Below are 19,565 nucleotides of genomic sequence, written 5' to 3' on the forward strand. Positions count from 1 at the left end.
CAATAGTAGGGTTTCAAAAATTTAGTAAAATGTCGTGGCATAAGAAATTCTCTCTGCCCACATGCAAGGCTGAATTTTTTTTGTCATTTTGTTAACTGAACTGCTAACCGTAGTTGCAATTAGAAATGAAAACTTCAAGTAAAATGCTTTCTTTTTTGTTTGAAAAGGTCTAAAATTTAACGCATGTGGATAAAAATCACAAAATGATAGGTAACAATCAAATATGAAAAAAAAGGAGGCTCATTCCAGTTGCTTATTTTGATAATTTGTCCTGTGCATGTGCTTTTAGTTTTGATCGGATTATATGGAAAACCTGAGTATGGATTATAAATTAACATTATATAGGTAGATTATTATAATAGTCAAGAGTATCATTTAATATAATTTAATTTTTGTTGTTTAATTTTATTTTTTTTTTAATTTTTTTTTTCAACGTTTATTTATTTTTGGGACAGAGAGAGACAGAGCATGAACGGGGGAGGGGCAGAGAGAGAGGGAGACACAGAATCGGAAACAGGCTCCAGGCTCTGAGCCATCAGCCCAGAGCCTGACGCGGGGCTCGAACTCACGGACCGCGAGATGGTGACCTGGCTGAAGTCGGACGCTTAACCCACTGCGCCACCCAGGCGCCCCTGTTGTTTAATTTTAAAATCATGACTTTGTAAGTCTATTTTTCCTTAGAAAATTAATCTTTTTAAGTATGGAGAAAATATAGATTTGTTTAAATAAAAGCTAGGAAATAGATTTCTAGGGGAGTTAGCAAAGGAATGAGAGAAAGAATGCACGCTGTAAGAAAAAAGATAGTAAACTGGTGGAATAAGGAGACAGATTAAAAAATAAAGGAGAGAAAAGGGAATAAAAATTCCAAGAAAATACAAAAAAGAAATAAAATAACTGAGTTACAACTGAAGATGATCATATGAGTGGAAACAGTGTTAAAATTGTTTTTTTTCCCCTATTATGTTAGATTCTGGGGAATAGTAAATACCTCCTATTACTTTCAGAATTCAATTAGTATCTTAGAAATATTTAAATTTCAGGTGCCCATTAACGGATGTCCAAAGTCCATCACCTTGTTAAGTCTCCAATCCTCTCCCTCTTGCATCATTGAAAATAGTGGACACATTTTGTTACTAGATTTGAGAGAAATTATTTAGTCAGGCTTCTGCATTTCATTAAAATTCATAGCGTCTAACCTCAGCTGGGTTTTTTGTGCTAAATGGTGTTCTTTCTATTCATACATAAATAAATCCCTATACATTTCTCATTGCAGATACTGTAAGATTTTCATTTCCCTGAAGGTCCTAAGGCCATTCTGACCCTCTCACTATTAGAATGAGTTAAGTTTGCCTCCTAACTTACAAATAAAGCCATTTATTATGACTTCTTTAGTGTTGGTACCCATCTCTGTCAAAATTTCTTTGAACATTTTTCATGATTTGCTAATCATTTCTATTTTATTTTTTTAATGTTTTATTATTTATTTATTTATTTATCTACCTATTTATTTATTTTATTTTTGAGACTGAGAGAGGGAGGGAGAGAGCATGAGTGGGAGAGTGACAGAGAGATGGGGACAGAGGATCTGAATCAGGCTCCACGCTGACAGCAGTGAGTCCGATGTGGGGTTTGAACTCATGAACCATGAGATCATGACCTGAAACAAAGTCAGACACTTAACCAACTGAGCCACCCAGGCACCCTAATCCTTTCTCTTTTCAAAGGAAGAAATGCCATTTCCCTTTTCCAAATAAACATCTTCCTGTGTTCCCCAGCCATGACCCTTCTAGGCTATGCTGCTGATAACCCATCACACCTTCATTCCCTTGGTCACATTGTTCCATTGATCATTCCCTTTCTATTCTTTCATCTTCTATTTGTTCATCTTCTATTTACTTTCTCCCTTTGGCTTTTTGCCAAGTCCTTCAATCATCGTCAGTTTTGAAATATATTAAAATACCTTTCTTCATTTCTGTCATGTGATCAAGCTCTCACTCTCTCCTCAAGAGGCCTAGAAAGATATTTCCATATCTTTATCTCTTCCTTATGATTCAGATAATTGAAATCCTACTTCTAAAACACCTGGATTTTAATCATTATAATATCATAAACTACCATATAACCCACCAATTCCACTTCTGGGTATGTATTCAAAATAATTGAAATCAGGAATTAAATTTGTTTTTAATGTTTATTTACTTTTGAGAGAGAGACAGAGTGTGAGCAGGGGAGGGGCAGAGAGAGAGGAAGACACAGAATCTGAAGCAGGCTCCAGGCTCTGAGCTGTCAGCATAGAGCCCAACGCAGGGCTCAAACCCACAAACTGTGAGATTATGACCTGAGGTGAAGCTGGACACTCAACCTAATGAGCCACTCAGGCATCCCTGAAATCAGGATTAAAAAAAAATGTTTATTTACTTATTGAGAGAGAGACAGAGAGAGAGAGAGAAAGAGAGCGAGCATATGCACATGAGCTGGCAGAGAGAGAAAGGGCGAGAAAGAATCCCAAACAGGCTCCATGAACTCCAATACAGGGCTCACCCCACAACTGTAAGATAATGACCTGAGCCAAAATCAAGAGTCGGCCATTCAACCAACTGAGCCACCCAGATGCCCTGAAACCAGAATCTTGTAGAGATATCTATACTCCCATGTTCCCTGCAGCTTTACTCATAATAGTCAAGATATGGAAACAATCTAAGTGTCTGTCAATTGATGAATAGATAAAGAAAATGTGGTATATGTATTTATATTATGATATATAAAATACCATTAGCTATGAGAAAAAAGAAAATCCCACCAATGGGACAACTTGGATAGACTATGAGTGTATTAAGCTAAGTGACAAGTCAGACAGAAAAAGATAAATACTATATGATGTCACTTACATGTGGAATCTAAAGAAGACAAACTCAGAGAAAGAGAGCAGAGTTGTGGTTTCTGGGGTTGGAGGGTGAGAGAAATGGGGAGATATTAATCAAAGGGCAGAAACTTCCAGTTATAAGATTAATGAGGTTGGGGATCTAATGTATAGTAGGGTGTTTATAGCTAATAATACTCTATCATATACTTGAATGTTGCTAAGAGAATAGATCTTAAAGATTCTCACCACCGAAAAAGAAATGATAACTATATGATGTGATGGAGGTGGTAGATAATACTACAGTACTCATTGTTTTGCAGTTTATAATTGTATGAAATTAACACGTTATACACTGTAACTTACACAAGGTTATGTGTCAATTATAATTATATTTCAATAAAGCTAAAAATAATAAAAAATAAAACATGTGCAGAAAACAAACCAATGAAGAAAAATCACACGATCATTTCAATTTCAGAAAAAAACCTTCACTGATTCATTAATTTCAATATGTACTTTTTGGGTTGACTTTGTTTTGGTCGAAAAAGGTAATTCAGAAATTTTGAAAGGCATGTTGTGGAACATTGGTATAAATTGGAGAAAAAAATACTTGAGATGATTCAACAGTGAATGATTCATCAACAGATGGTTTCAATTAAACTTTTTCAAAACACATATTCAGCAAGGGTAAACCAGGTGTCTGGATTTTTACATATTCTTTTCTTTCTTTCTTTCTTTCTTTCTTTCTTCCTTTTTGTAACATAAGTCAGTTCATTTGTTTCAGTATTTGTGCAGAATATTATAAAACATTGTTTTCCTTTCTGTGACATGTTTCAACCATACAGTAGGGAAGTAGGTGATTGTATTCAAGGGATTGGATATATAAAGCTGGTCACAGAGTAGGAATATTTAAGCCACATTTGCTTATAAAGAATTGAATATTTTTGTGAAAATCATGAGCTATCATAGAAAGCCCTGGATAAGATTCTGAATGCTTCGTTAAGGAGAGAAGAAAATGAATAAATAAGACAATGTAAATGTTTTTAAAGTTTATTTTTGAGAGAGAGAGAGAGAAAGAGCGAGAGCATACTTGTGTATGCATGTGCATGCATGCAGGAGTGAGTGGGGAGGGGTAAAGAGGAAGACAGAGTTTTCTGAACTGGGCTCTTCACTGACAGCAGAGGGCCGGAGGTGGGGCCCAGGCTCACTCAGGAACCATGAGACCGTGATCTGAGCCGAAGTCTGATGTTTAACCAACTGAGACACCCAGGCATCGATAATACATATTTTTAGACAGCTAATCAGCAATATATTTAATTGTTTCTGTTTTCTTTTGATCACGTATCCTTAAATAGGTTAAATTGTCTAATGTTGAGAATGACAGTAATATATTCTAACAAAACTGTTAACAGGAAGTGCCAAATATTTCCCAAGTTGATTTCATAATTCTTGTGTGTCCCTCAGAGTTCACCAGAGCAACAGAACGGACAAGATATATGTATATTATGCGTAATTTAAGGACTAGGCTTGCATCACTGGGGGGGACTGGCACTTTTGAAACCTTTAGGCAGGCTGGCAAACTAGACAGTCAGGGTTTCCACATCACAGCCTTACGGCGGAATTCCTATTTCTCTAAGAAACCTCAGTTTTTGCTTTTAAGGGCTTCAGCTGACTGGATGAGACCCACTCGTACTATCCAGGGTAAGCTTGACTTAAAGCCAACTGGTTTTTGGTGGGAGCCGCATTTACCTAATGCCTGCACAGCAACACCTAGAGTAGTTTGATTAAATAATTGGATGCGATAACCTTGCTAAACTGGTGCATAAACTGACCATCACATCTGGTTATCTGGTTTTGTCGTTTGCTTATTAAAAAAAATATTTATTTATTTTGAGAGAGAGAGAGGGAGAGAGAATGTGATGGGGAAAGCCAGAGAGAGGAGGAGAGAGAATCCCAAACAGACTCTGCCTCTGAGCTGACCCCGCAGAGCCCAACACGGGGCTCGGTCACACAAACTGTGAGATCATGATGTGAGCCGGAATCAAGAGTCGGATGCCTAATTACCAGAGCCTCCCAGGTGTCCCTTGTTTTCTTTAAAATGAGATATATTTTATATATATTCGGTGGATTTAATAGTCACTAATCCAACTATTAATATGAATGTTCAATATTAAAATTAATCACTATTCATTACTACAACCAATATATAAAATGTGTAATATTTTGTATTCACTGAGCTATTTTTCACTTAACGTTTACTAGATACTGGGCACTGTGCTTTGTTATGAGACACATACAATAAATATATTACCCCAAACACTTAAGAAATTTAAATTTCAGTGAGATGAAATGTTAAGTCTTGACTTTGCGAACATACATATATCATACCCAATTTTCAGCCTAAAAACATCTCTAAAATATATTGTATTCATTAAATATTACCTAGTGACTGTATGTGCAAGGCATTATAATATGTGCTCTGTAAATTTTAAAGGTTAAAAAAAAGTGCCCTTCCTTCAAAGAGTTTATAATCTGCTGGGAATTAATCTGACTCTTAATTTTGTTACTATGTGCTATGGGAAAATTACTGTAATTTGAGGTTCAGTTTCCTTATCTATGCAGTGGGAGTTATACCAGATAATATTTCAGTTAAACTTCTTTATGTCTTAAAATGTTATCATTTTCAAGATTCTTTGTTTAGAAAATTATTCTCCAGTGGGTAAGAATAGGATACACTATTTATAACGATTTTTTTCCAAGTAGGAAATTAGTAATTGATGGCTTGCATACAAGTATTGAGATCTAGGCATATTTTCTCTTATTTATATCGACAGCTAAATTGCCTTCATAAAACAATGAAAGTTAACCTCAAAGACTGATGGAGAAAATTACCAATAAGTTGAAAATACAGTGGACGATAGCAAAATATGGGCTTTAACACGATGTCAACATTAAATAAAAATTACTATTTTGAGATAGTCAACTGGTTATGAACTATGTCTAAAATAGTGTTTAAAAATTTTAAATTTGAGAATTTAAAAAGCTATATTTTGTGTTAAAGCTTATTATTTGGCAGTCATATTATATTTGGTCTGCAAGCTAAAACTTTTTTGCAAAATTTGTCTATTCAAGTTTAAAGGAGTTCCTGTATTATAAAGTACATGTTACAAGGATGTAAAGTTTTTAATTCTTGTAAGAAGTGATCCACTTTAATTGTTGGTACTCATTTCCATAAAAAACAATTGCATAGGGCAGTGATATTATCATGATGTTGTTAGTAATATGCACACGTCTGATGCTTTATGAATCTGAAGGGAAAGGTGCACCATTTTACGTATCCTTTCTTCAGGAGGAAAAAGCAAACCTTCCACTCAGTAACGGAACTGCCTGCAATTCTCTGCACCCACCAAAACGTCATTCTTCATACTTGCTTTCTATTTTCATAGCAATGGGAATGGAATGTGCTCCTCAGTACTCAGCCATTATCCTGACCCCTGTGTCCATAGCCTTTGACTCAGGCCTGAGTTCACCATAACTTATTTTTACAACAATCCTGAGATGCAGCCAGACCACTTGGCGATAGTTTCACTCCTACTCAGCTTGTTTTCAAAATGGGGATTCTCACTGTTTCTCTTTTTAGAGCATTTCTAGTTTCAGCATGAAACCTTTTAAAATAAAAAACTGCTGTTATGCAAATGACTGAAGACAAAAGGCATTTTGTTCAAGTCCTAGAGTCTGTCTTGATTATTAAGCTCCATAAAGCCCTCTACTTTCCAGGCTTATTCACAAAGCTATTACCCAATCTGGCAATATTTTCTCAAGAAATTTCTGGTTAGTGCACACTTTTTTCTGATGGCAAATTGGTTCCCTGTTTTCATAAGCTGCATCGTAGAGTAAATCCTCAACATGTGGACCCTGAATTCTTGCCTTGTTTGGTAGTAAATCACTGGAATTGTTTGTGATTAGCAGTGAGTCAAAGGGAACATTGCAAGGTTTGGGGTTTGGGTTCTTTCCTTTCTGACTTTTGCTATTCTCCCTTATAAGGTTTTGTTTTGCTGTTTATTATGTGCAGTTTAGCTCTTCTGTCCCCCCACACTGCTTGGTGGGTTTTTATAATAGTGTGAGTTGATGGGCTTTAAAATCGTAAGCTATCATTTTCTAGTTTTTTTCTTCTAAAAACAGTCCACCTCCCTTAAGCTTAGCTCTAGAGTTCTTTAAATAAAACTCAAATTGAAGAAATAGTCATATTTCTGACGAGCTGTGAGACTTACCAAGGTCACTTTTGTTTGCTGTATCACTTAAAATACAATTCCACTTACAATTGCCTGGCATGGATGAGTGCATTTTTTTAATGTACATAATACTTTTTGACATTTGGAAATGAGAAGCTATGAAAATAAGGTTGATAAACCAGTAAAGAAGTCTTTCCTTAAATGGTCACAATCTGCCAAGAGCTGATAAGGAAAAGGATCCTGTGGGGACAATGACAAGAAACTTACAGCCATCAACCCCATGTCAGCACTGGGCGAGAAAACAAATAGAATTCCAGACAATTCAGAACAAATACTACAAATCAGAGATGATCCCCAAACCTCCTTTCAATCTTACCCTTTTGAAAGACAACTAAGAAGCACAAAGGACATTGGACAACTCCACACGAATAGTTACACTGTGCCTTTTCTTTCGTCTTTCTTCTCTTGACCTCAAATTAAATTTGTTTTCAGTAAAAAGTTTTCTCTATGGAGTATATCATTTCATCTCCAACATAAAACACTCAAGAAGAGACTGAGGCAGAACAAGGGTAAGTTAATTATTGCAATTATGTGTTAATTATGCTGAATTATTTTAGAGCAATGAAGTAATGCTTAGTAGATTTCTGTTGTGTCTTCATATAATCTGTTCTAGAGGGTATTGAAGCTATACAGTATTATCGGAAATGATATTGTCAGATGAAGTTAACATGTGAATAATCATAGGTTTACAGATCACAGATATTGCAATATGGTTAATTATTCCTCACAAAAGTAAAGTATTTTTCACAAACTACTGTGTAAAGGTTATGTTTCGGATTTCTAATTTGTTTTATTTTGTATGGGTTGCATAACAGATTTTGATGCTACTTCTGACACAGGGTAGATAAAATACATGGCAGCAGGTAATGGATTAATCAGAGCTTGTGAAATATTGGATAATAGAGTTTAAAGTATTTTCAAAGTAGTTGTGCAGCGAAAGTAGATGAGGGATAAAAGCTGATAACACTAACATTCCGTAATCATTGGGAAGGTACGGGGTTCAAGACATTTTTGTAAATACATAAATTACATAATTTAGCCATCCATTTCCACCACAAAAAAAAGACACAATAATGAGGTATTACCAGTCACATTCAAGAGAATAACAGAAACGTTTCTTTGGCTCACGTATATGACTTCCTGGGCTCTGAACTGCACAACAGATGGCATCCCATGAAGTCAGTGGGAACTTAGATTTAGGAAAGTCAAATAATTTGGGAAAACTCATGCAAGTACTAAATGCTGAAGCTAGAATTTGAACCCATTCTTATTCCCTGAATTTACATTAATGTAACTTTATACTAATGTTTTTAAAACCATTTATATGTCTAAACAAGTCCTCCCTTGTTGATAAAAATAACTCAGTTGGCATAAGTTTGCCAAGGTGACACTTACAAAGTCACAGAGAAAGTAAATTCTATTGAAACATCGGAGATATGAGGTAAACATATATCTTTATAGTACATTTGTACAATAGGGAAGCATTCTGCTTAATTTACATGCAAAATGGTAAAAAAAATGAGGCATTTTGTGTTATTATATTTTTAAATGTTATATTTTAAACTTTATTTTTGACAGAGGACGCATGCACATGTACACACACACACACACACACACACACACAAGTGGGGTAAGGGCAGATAGAGAGGGAGAAAGGGAATCTCAAGTAGGCCTTGTACTGTTAGCAGGGAACCCCATGCAAGGCCAATCCTATGAACTGTGAACTCACAACCTGAGCAGAAATCAAGAGTTGGACACTTAACTGACTGAGCCATCCAGGTGCCCCATTTTGTGGAATTTTAAATGAGTAGGAGATCCAGGGTAAAACAGTTCAGTGATAGTAATTTTTTTCTGAATATCTGTGAAGAGGAAATAAAGACTCCCCAAAATAGAGTGATACTGATTTTTAATGTTTTTCTTTTTTTCTTATATTTTTTTCTTATTCCAAATTGTGAAATAATATTTGCATTTATATTCTTCTAAACAATTGTCATCCTGAATTCACTCTTTAATGTGTCAACAGTAAAGTGAGTTTCTACAAAGACTTGGTCAAGGTAGTTGATGGTATGAGGATAAACCAATTTCTGGAGTGAAAAATTAGAGCCACGCTTCCTGAGGGGATGCTTCTCTCTTGGTGTTGCTATGGTGACTGAGCCCAGCTTTACTCACTGTTTTACAGAAACTTGGACCCAAATTGTCAGCCTCCAAATATCCTCTAGCCAAGATAGATTGAATTAAAGAAAGAATACTTAAAAGCATGTCTGCTTTTCTTTTAATTAATTTCAGTGACCCAGGGGAAGAAGAGAATACAGGTACAAATAATTTATTCAGAAAAGTAGTATAAAAATAGAATGGCTTGAAAGTCAGAATGTTTGAATCAACTTAGAGCATAAAACTAGCAGAAGGGGGAGATTGATTAAAATGACAATGACAATATAATAAAGATACATAATATCTTATTATATATATATATATATATATATATAAAGATATATATATATATAAAGATATATAATAAAATGTACTATGTTCCAGTAATGGCTAAGAAGTGGAAAAGTAAAATAAGTTGATGATAAAGCTAAACTTTCACAATAAAAATAATAGGGCAAAACAAACTGATACTAACTTAAAATCCTGTGTAAAAGGGAGTAGAGCTATAATTTCATTATCTTGACTATCACATAGTGTTGGTCAGAAGTTGGGGAAAATCTTCTAAGTCATGACGTTGCACAAAATATTTGATTCTAAGTGTAGCTGAATTAATAAATACCGAATTCTCTTTTATAATTGCAAAAAGTGGGATATTTTATTAATAGAGCAAATATTATAATCATCGCATAATTTTAAAAAGATATCTATATACAGCCAAATGAAAGCATGCAGGTGCAAATAGTTTCTTTTCAAATAAACAGTATTATTACTCACTATTTAATGTAATGCCCATAACTGATTACAACATTTCTTCCTTCCTTAACTGTCAGTTTGGCAGTAGTAATTTCCCTTTTAAAAAAGTAATGTTAGAATAAAAAACATTGACGTTGGTCTAAAGAGAGCTTTTATACATCTAAGAAGTAATAATAGTAATTTGGCTGTATCTCAGTTCAGGATTACTGACAGAAGCAAGGAAGAACGAACAGACTATTTTATAACACAAAATTTATCTGCTGCATATACAAACCATTGAACAAATATGTAAGTAGTGTCTTAACATTATCTTAGAAATATAGGAAAGATAACATTTTTGATGTACTGAATAAAAATACAGATGCCAAATATGTAAGTAAAATACACTTTTTGATTCATTAATTCATCCAATTAATATATTTGTGAAATAGCTAATATGGTCTTTGTCTCATGGAGTTTATATTAATTGAATTTTCTTAGAGTATTCAGAGGTTTATTTATTTATTCATTCATTCATTCATTCATTTCATTTTTTTTTTTTTTTGAGAGAGAGAGAGAGCATGAGAGCAAGGGGGAGAGAATCTTAAGCAGGCTCTACACTGCACACAGAGCCTCATGTGGGGCCTGAACTCATGAACCTGGAGATCATGACCTGAGCTGAAATCAAGAGTCAGACACTTAACCGACATGAATATGTGCCCCAAGAGGAAGTTTTTTACCTCCACTTTTAATACTGCAGAAAGCTTAAGGTATTTGTCAAACAGGGAAACTGTCATTAGAGCTGTTCCTGGAATTGCACAGGTGAAAATCAGGTAGTAGCGTACGTATTAATGTGCATATTAATAGAATTACATATTAACGGGAAATTGGGTGCAAAAATGAGGGGATGCCAGACACCCCCAGTCACAGTGCATGTCACACCCCCAGTACATGTGCACCCCAGACACAGTCTCTCAGAGGTCTTATTTCCACCTCTTGCTTAAGTGTGAACTTAAGCAAGGACTAAGTCAGGAGTGAATTCAGTGCATAAGTAGAAATTAATTGTTTCTACTCTGTCAACATTGGTGGTGAGAAAAATCCCACTTTTTTTTTTATTACGGTGAAATTCACATAACATAAAATTAACCTTCTGAGGTGCACAATTCAGTAGCATTGATTACATTCACAATGTTGTGCGACAAAAAGCCTCACTTTTAATGATCATAGTTTTGAAACATTAAACCAAATAACTTGAAGAAATCATATAGGAAAACTCTTTGACTCTAGAGAACATATGAGCAAAAGAAAGTAAATATGAAAATCTGAAGTCAGCAAATCGGATGATTTCAATTTGCATCAAACTGAATCATTCTAATCAGTATTGGAATGATTTCACTCTGCTGACTAATGGCTTTACGTATGGTATAAGATGTATACCAAACTGCTATTCCAGCTAATCAAGGATTGTGGCGTTACCATGGTTTTCATGATAGTTTCATGTCTCCTTACAGTTTTGTGTGCATGATTTCCCAGTCCTTTCTTATCTTGGAGTTATAAATCTTATAGAGCATGTTAGGTCTTTTGTGGGCTTTTGTTGTTGTTGTTGCTTAATTTTTATGTTTATTTATTTCTGAGACAGAGACAGAGCATGAGTGGGGGAGGGGCAGAGAGAGAGGGAGACACAGCATCAGAAGCAGGTTCCAGGCTCTGAGCTGTCAGCACAGAGCCCGACGCGGGGCTCAAACTCACAAACCATGAGATCATGACCTGAGCCCAGGTTGGTCACTCAACCGACTGAACCACCCAGGCGCCCCATGGGCTTTTTGTTTTTGTTTTTGTTTTCTCTAACAATGAGAGTGTCTTTTCTACAATATGCTATTGAAAAATCAAGGTTTAAAAACTAATTTTTAAAAATAGAGTGGTAGATTGATTTTCCTAAGTCTATAATTAGAGAAATTATTCCTGGGAATTACATTTGATGAAACTGAAGTTCAGGAAAGAGTTTTGGTGTTTGGAGTGAAATGGAAGAACTGCCGCATATGAGTGAGGAGATTAGGTCTCTGGTTGTTTGGGAGTAACAACAGAGGCTAGTGAGAAATGTGTAAAAGAGAATAGGGGTCATGAGGATTAAGCACAGTAAAGGAGACACAGATGAGTCCAGCCGCCTACTGTCTTTAATAGGAAAAGTTAGTCGAGTGTTTATACTCCTTTCTTTTATTAAAAACACGATGCCCTAAGCTGACTCAGAGAATTTCCTATCTGCTACTAAGATGAGATTATATGTACAATAACACTCTAAAAAATAATATCTAGTCAAACACAAAGGAATGAAAGGAAAGATTCAGGAGTACAAAGAATAATAAAAATTAACATGGTGTGTGTTGATGGCCCTATAGCCCATAGAGATTTTGACCGTATATTTAGGCTTTAGAGGCTGAAGCCTAGTCTTCTAATCTACACAGGAAGACCAAAAAAAAAAAAATGGCCTCAGGCTGTGTAAAATACTGCTTGAAAATCTTTTCATAGATATTCTCCATCCATTAAAAGTGAACTGGAAAAACTCTATACACAAACAAAGATGTGGCCATAAAATTTCTGTTCTGTCTACAGTCTTGAGTAAAAAGGTATAAAGGCAGCTAGGAAAAATCAAAGGCTTGGGGCCAAACAGGTCTAAACCCGGCTTTCAAATTGATAATATTCACCTAAAATTTCCCCTAGAATACTGAAATCTATATAACCTTGTCAGAAACAAGGAAACTGAAAGAATATGATGACATGTGAAAAAAAAAGGTTGATGAAAATGAAAATTAACTCATAAAACTCAATTTTAAAACATGACAAGGGAGCCTCCATGAGGGTGTTAGTAGTTGCAAGAAATGGAAATTGAAGTTAAAAGCTAAAATAGGAGAATAATCAGGATACCATTAAATATACACTATCGAAGAGCTAATTGACTTAAAACAATCGAAGAGCTAATAAAGGAAGAAAAGAACAAATGTGAAAAAATAAAATAGAACTTGTGAATAGTACGTGTACAATAATGGAACTGAAAACTCAACAGAAAGATTAAAGAGATTAGTTGGAGCTAAACAGAGAATTTGTTAACTGGGGGATGAATCTAAGGAATTAGGTTAACATGCCACACAGAAAGCTAAGCAACTACAGATAGTGACTGGCAGGAAGCACCAAGGATTTTCTGGAATGTTTGGAATCTTTGGCTTCTTAATCTGGAGGCTGGTTATAAGGACATGTTCACTTTGTGAAAATTCATTGAGTTGTACAATGAAGAGTGATCTATTTCTAGAAAGAGGTAAAAAGTGTCAGATGCACATACACAAAATTTGGAATACAAATAACAACCGAAATTATAATGGGGAAAAGAAAATAGATAAATGTGTATCAGTTTTAAAGAAGTCAAAATAAAGTAAAAAGAACAAAGAAAACATGATGAGTAGATCTACAAAACAAAACAAATTGATTGAAATATGTCCAAATATAAATCTGCCTCTTTAAATACAGAGAATGTTAGGTCTGATAAAGTAACAAATTTTATTTAAAAGAATCATACCTAAAATATAATGACTAAGAAAGTTTAAAATTCAAGAAATGGGAAGGGATCAGCCAAGTATTACACATATAATAATGTTAATATGCAATTAATATACTTTTATACAGATAAAGGGAGTCATTAATGGCAAAAAATAATTTATCAGGCAGACACTGTATACTTCTACCTGAATGTCTGTGATTCAGGACTGACTAGGAAATAAAAATATTTGTATACAAAAGCATAAGAGGCTTTAACACTGTTGAAGGAATTAGTAGAAGATGAATCTCAACAAAAAAGACCTAAAGCTTAGAAGAAAAAAGGGGCATGCAAGAAGCAAAACAAAACATACAATTGAAAGCGTATGTAACATTCTCCATGTTATTAGTTAAAACTGAATTCAAAGAATAACTCACTGGAAATTATAAAATATTAATAACTGAATGGAGAGGATATCTATACTTGTGAAATGTAGCAAAAACCATAGAAATTTAAAATCTCAAGTGAATTTTTTTAAAAATTGAGAAAAATCAGAATAAATGACATAAGTGTTTATTCTACATCAAACAGTGAAATAATATCCATAATAGTGCTCCCACAACGTCTAGAAATATGCAAATAAATACGATAAAATAAAAAAATAATAATAAATTATCACTTCTAGGAAACAAAGAAAAAACAAAGAATATATATTAAAAAAAATCCAGGTTTTTGCAAAGGCTAATAAAAGAGAAAAAAAATTCAGAAAGGACAGGTCAGCCAAGAAAGACAGGAGGCACAATTTTAAAATAATGGCAGGCCCAAAAGAAGAAATTTGCTTGCGGAGGGCAGTTTCAGCCCATTCCAGAGAGTTCCAGCCTGTCTTTCCTGATAGCCTGACCTACAGATTCCATGCTTGCCCCCCCACCTTCCCCACCTCCAGAGTCACGTGAGCCTGTTTCTAACAGCTTGCAGATTGGTGAGGGGCTGTGGAGAGTGGTGGGACACCAGCAGCTACAGCAGGAAGGCCATAGAGAGCCCAGCTACTTCAGCAGACAGCAGAGCAGGATGGTCGTCAAACACCGGTCGTCGTAAACAAGTCCAAGGAGGCATTGATATATATCATCCTTTGAAGGCACAGGAAGCTAAAGATCAGGAAAAATTCATTAATCTGGAAATGTTGGCCCCGAGCTAAGCTTTACCCTCTTGTCCTACCCGAATGCAACGGACTTCTGCCTAGGGTCATGAGTTTGGCAGGACCTTGCAAATGATGAACTTCTCTGGCGAGAGTTGTGTCAATCCACTTAGGGTCACTGTTCCATGTATAGTAAGAACCCTCCCCTAGGATTTGCTTTCAGAAAATTGTATATGCGGCTGGATGAAGGTAGCCTCACCTTTAATGCAACCCAGAGGAGGGAATAAACTACTTTATGTCCAAGGGTATCCTAGATGAGTCACCAAGGGAAATAGCGAAGTTTATCTTGTGTACAAGAATACTAAAAAAGGAGACTCTATCTTGATGAAAAAGAGATGTCTTGGATGACCTTGTAATGTTGCATAATTTTAGAAATCAATTCTTGCCCAATGCACCGAGAGAATTATTTCGTCATATCAACGCCTCTGAAGAGCATGAGGAGTATCTTGAAAGTCTCATAACAAAGTTCTCGCATAGATTCTGTGCTTGTAACCCCGATTTAAAGTGAGAACTCGGCCTCAGTCCTGATGTTGTCTACATACTGTGCTGCTCATTGATTCTACTTTCCCTTGACCTCACTAGACCTCATGTAAAGAATAAAATGTCAAAAAGAATTTATTTGAAATATCTGTCGTGCTGCTCAACACATTAGTGAAGATTTTGTAGGCACCTTTATGATAACATCTACCCTTTTGGCCATGTGTCTGCAGAAAAGCACAGTTTCTAGGACTTCAGCTATTAAGTTCACACTGAAACTACCCAAAGATTTATTTAGCAGGTATGAGGCTTACATCAGTGCTGGTCATGCTAGCCTCTGTATACAAATCAAATACTAGAATGTACTCCTTTTTTTTTCTTGTACTATTTTCTTTTTAGGCAAGTTCCTTGAGTAACTAAAGAATTTTGCAGAGTTTTTTCTTAATTTTGCTTATCGTGTTTCGCACAAAGCAGAGCCATTGTCTCACACAGCTGTTTAACAATGTTAAACTGGCATTTTACTCTAAAAGATGGCATATTTGTGTATTAGATTTGCTTGGAAAACTATTCATTTCCATTCCATTTGTAATTATAATTATTTTATTGTAAAGATTTTGACTAAAGCTTTTCTTTTTTTCTCTAAATAGATAGATAAATAAATTAATAAATAATAAGATAATGGACACAAAAATTACAGGTGCAGTAAGATAAAAACAAAAAAAAACAATGAAAGAGAGTTTTGCTTTTAATATTAAGAACTAGAAAAAACAGACATCTATTAACAGGGGAATTGATAAATAATCTGGCGTAGCTTTCAATGGTCTACTACACGGCAGAAATTGGTGAACATATATTTATATGGATAAATGTCAAATATAAGGCTACACACAAATTCAGTTTGAAGAATACATATTGTTACCAATTGAATGATGCTTCTAAACATACAAAATAATGTCAGCTTTAAATCTTATGTCATCAGAGGATTCTACCCATTTCCCTCTTTTTTGTTGTCCTCTAAAACCCTAAAATCAGTTTCCAGTGTTAGTGTCATATTTGGACTTCCACATTTGCATCACTCTCTCTAATGTCACTATTGGCTTCATTTTTGATGATTTTAACATCCACAAAGATAATCCTTGCAATTCCCTGGCATCTCAGTTTCTTGAAGTTCTCTTATCCAATGATCTTCACATTCCATCTACCACTCTGCCATAGATAAGCACTCCATCCTGAGCGGTCCAGCCATCACTTCCTGTCTCCATGGCTAAATATCTCTGGTTCGGCTACAACTTTGATGTTGCTCTGACTTACTGTGTTAGTTCACCAGGGCTGCTACATAAAAACCTATCATGAACTGTGCGGTTTCAAACAACAGGCATTTATTCTGTCACAATTCTGGAGACCGTAATCAAGAGTTAAGAAGTCCATAATCAAGGGTCAGCAGGGCCATGCAGAGGCATCCTTCCTTGCCTTTTTTAGATTTGGTGGTTTCTAGGCTTCTTGGTGCTTTTTAGTTTGTGGCAGCATAATGCCATTCTTCACCTGTGTCTTCACATGGCTGTCTTACCTCTGCGCCTGTTTCAGATTTCCTTTTCTTATAAGGTCACCACTTATTACATTAGGGCCACCCTAATCTAGCATGACCGCATCTTAATTTGATTACATCTGCAGAGACTATTTCCAAATGTGGTCACATTCATGGATACCAGGGGTTAGGTCTTGAACGTATCTTTTGGGGGACACAGTTCAACCCAGAACACTTACAAAACATTGGTCCTAACATTTTCTCTGTACCTCACACCTAGCGTGACCTCATTCTCTTTTACTAGCTTATAATTCCAAACTTCTCAACCTTCTCTGATTTCATCATTATATTATGGAAAGACTTGCTAACCTTTTGTTATTCCACATATACACTTGTACACCACATGTGGCTAGAACACACACGCACCCACGCACCCCCCCCACACCCTCACACCCATAGCCTGCTCTCAATTAAAATTTCTAATCATAAAACTTGATTATGTGCTTTCAAGTTGCTTGACAATAATATTACATTTCACTATTCCATTTATACTCAGAAGTTTCCCCACAAGTATTTCATCCCTTCTTTTCCCTCATATTTCCAGCCCACTCCCTACTACCTCAGTTAATGACCTTGCCACCTAGTTCACTGAGAAGATAGGGACAATCAGAAGAGACTTTCCACAAGCCCCCACCACTACTTCCAATAATCCACCTGCATCTGAACTTGTATATTGTCCTTCTCTGCCACACATCTTCACCCTCTCACCTTGTGAACTAGATCACATCATCTATCACAGACAATGTCTTTGCTCAGCAATTTTCCCTTTCTCTTGTCACCAAGTTTTCCCTCTCTACTGGAATCTTCCCTAAGTACATAGACATGAACTTCTTTCATACAAACAAACAAATAACAACAACGATAAAAACACCTTTCTTAACTTTACATCCCTTCCAGGACTGGTCCGCTTATCTCCTTGTCTGTACTCACTTTTTCCAATTTATCTTTTCCCATTCTCTACTGAACCTCCACCTACAGGCTTTCGTTGCCAACACTCAACCAAAATGGGCTCTTCTCAAGGTCACCGATGAATCCCAATAACAGATTTCCATGGTTATTTCTCTGTTTTATTTTATTTGATCTACTATCATCATTTGACGTATTTGTAGCTTTGAGGAAATTATACTCTCTTTTTTTTTCTTTCTTTCTAAAAATATAATTCTTTCATGCACCTTAACTGCTTCCTCCTTGACTCTCAGTCACACTGTTTGGGCTTACGGGGGATCAGTATCTGGATTTCTTTTCTTTTCTATTTATGCTAATTCCCTTGGTGACCTTTAAATGTCATTTATATGTTAATGCTTCCCAATTATATACCTGCAATCTTCTTTCCCCTGCAATCCAGCTTCATATAGACAGTTACCCCTTTGACATCTTCACCTGGAATGTCTTAACACACGTATCTAATTGACTATACTCAAAACCGAGCTTCTAATATGTTTATTCCACTGCCTCCACACATGGTCCATCTACAGATGTTTTAGAAAATTTCTAAAATTAGTGGGAACTCTTTTCTAACTGTTGAGGACTAAATCTTTGACCTGAGCCACCATTATTTTTCATCTGGATTATTGCAATAGTTTCCCAAGTGACTTTTCTGCTCTTCGTCCTTGTCTCTACCGGTATTGCAGTGTATTTTTAACATACCAGAATTTTCATGTCAAAAGTGTGATTCTGTTCATGCTTCATTTCTGTATAATAGAATACCAATAGGTTTCCATCTCACCAAGAGTCGAGAATCCCTACAATGGCTTGTGAAAGGACAAAGAACACCTCTCAACTTCTCTCATAGTTTATGTATAAACTTGATTTTTTTAAAATCCTGACAATATCAAAGTATAAAAAATCAGTTCTGGGAGGATGAGTCAAGATGGTGAAGAAGTAGGGGGACTCTGGCCTTTCCTCGTCCCTCAACACAGCTGTATTGAGGTCAGATCACTTTGAAGACCCAAGAAATTTGTCTACAAATGGCAGAAAGTTCTCCACAGTTGGAAGGAGACAGCATGGCAGGTGTGAGGTGGGTGAATGTAAACTGGGGAGGGAGGGAACACCAGAGCCACTGAGAGGAGGGAACCCTTTCTGTGAAGAGAAAAAAAGGAGAGAAAGAGAAAGGGATTGAGGTAGTGTGGCACAGCTTAGCACAAGAGAAAAACCCTAACCATGGACCGGAGAGTAAAAAGTACTGAGTGTCCCAGTTCTTTTTTTGCAAACAGCTTTTTGAGCTGCAACTGAGGTTTTGGAAGCGCGATACTTTCACCAGAGCAGAGCCATGGTGTGCACTCCTGGGGAGGTGGGAGTTGGCATTGGAGTGTGTACTGTGCTGTAGTGATCACCGGGGCACACTGGGAAAGAATAATCCCCTTCCTGGAGTACTTTTGGAAGAAAGTTTATTGCCTCGTCAAGGACAAAAGACCCTGCAGGTGCCAGCCAAATGCCTTTCACCAGCAGGTTGGAGAAGGGGAGAAGATCTGTGCTGTGCTGTGTCTTTTAAGACTTCAGGTTTTGAATCCCTGCTGCGCACCAAAGAAAAAATGCAGGAGAGGTTTGGTGCAGGATGAGCTGACTCCCCCTGCTATTCTGTGAGGGCTGCCTGAATAGCAGGAGTTGTGATCCCTGGACCAGGGATGAGATATTGGGGTGGTGCTATTTTCCCCACCACCACCATGGTGGGACTTCAGAGAGCAACATAGCAGCCCCTGGTGAAGGCAGAACCAGCTAACACTAAACGCTGCCCTCCCCCCTCT

At 36.2% G+C, this 19,565-nt stretch overlaps 1 long non-coding RNA gene and 1 pseudogene across 1 annotated transcript in view; both read left to right on the top strand.

Moving 5' to 3' along the window:
* The first annotated feature begins 6,847 nt into the window (after positions 1-6,847).
* Positions 6,848-19,565, top strand: part of LOC122476122 — a 120,338-nt gene continuing 107,620 nt past the window's right edge. The window contains exon 1 of the long non-coding RNA XR_006295395.1: positions 6,848-7,664. This is a non-coding gene — a long non-coding RNA (uncharacterized LOC122476122). The remainder of the gene's footprint in view (positions 7,665-19,565) is intronic.
* On the top strand, positions 13,517-15,846 carry LOC122476112 (annotated as a pseudogene).

The sequence above is a fragment of the Prionailurus bengalensis genome, chromosome B1 (assembly GCF_016509475.1).
Source record: "Prionailurus bengalensis isolate Pbe53 chromosome B1, Fcat_Pben_1.1_paternal_pri, whole genome shotgun sequence".
Taxonomy (NCBI): Eukaryota; Metazoa; Chordata; class Mammalia; order Carnivora; family Felidae; genus Prionailurus; species Prionailurus bengalensis.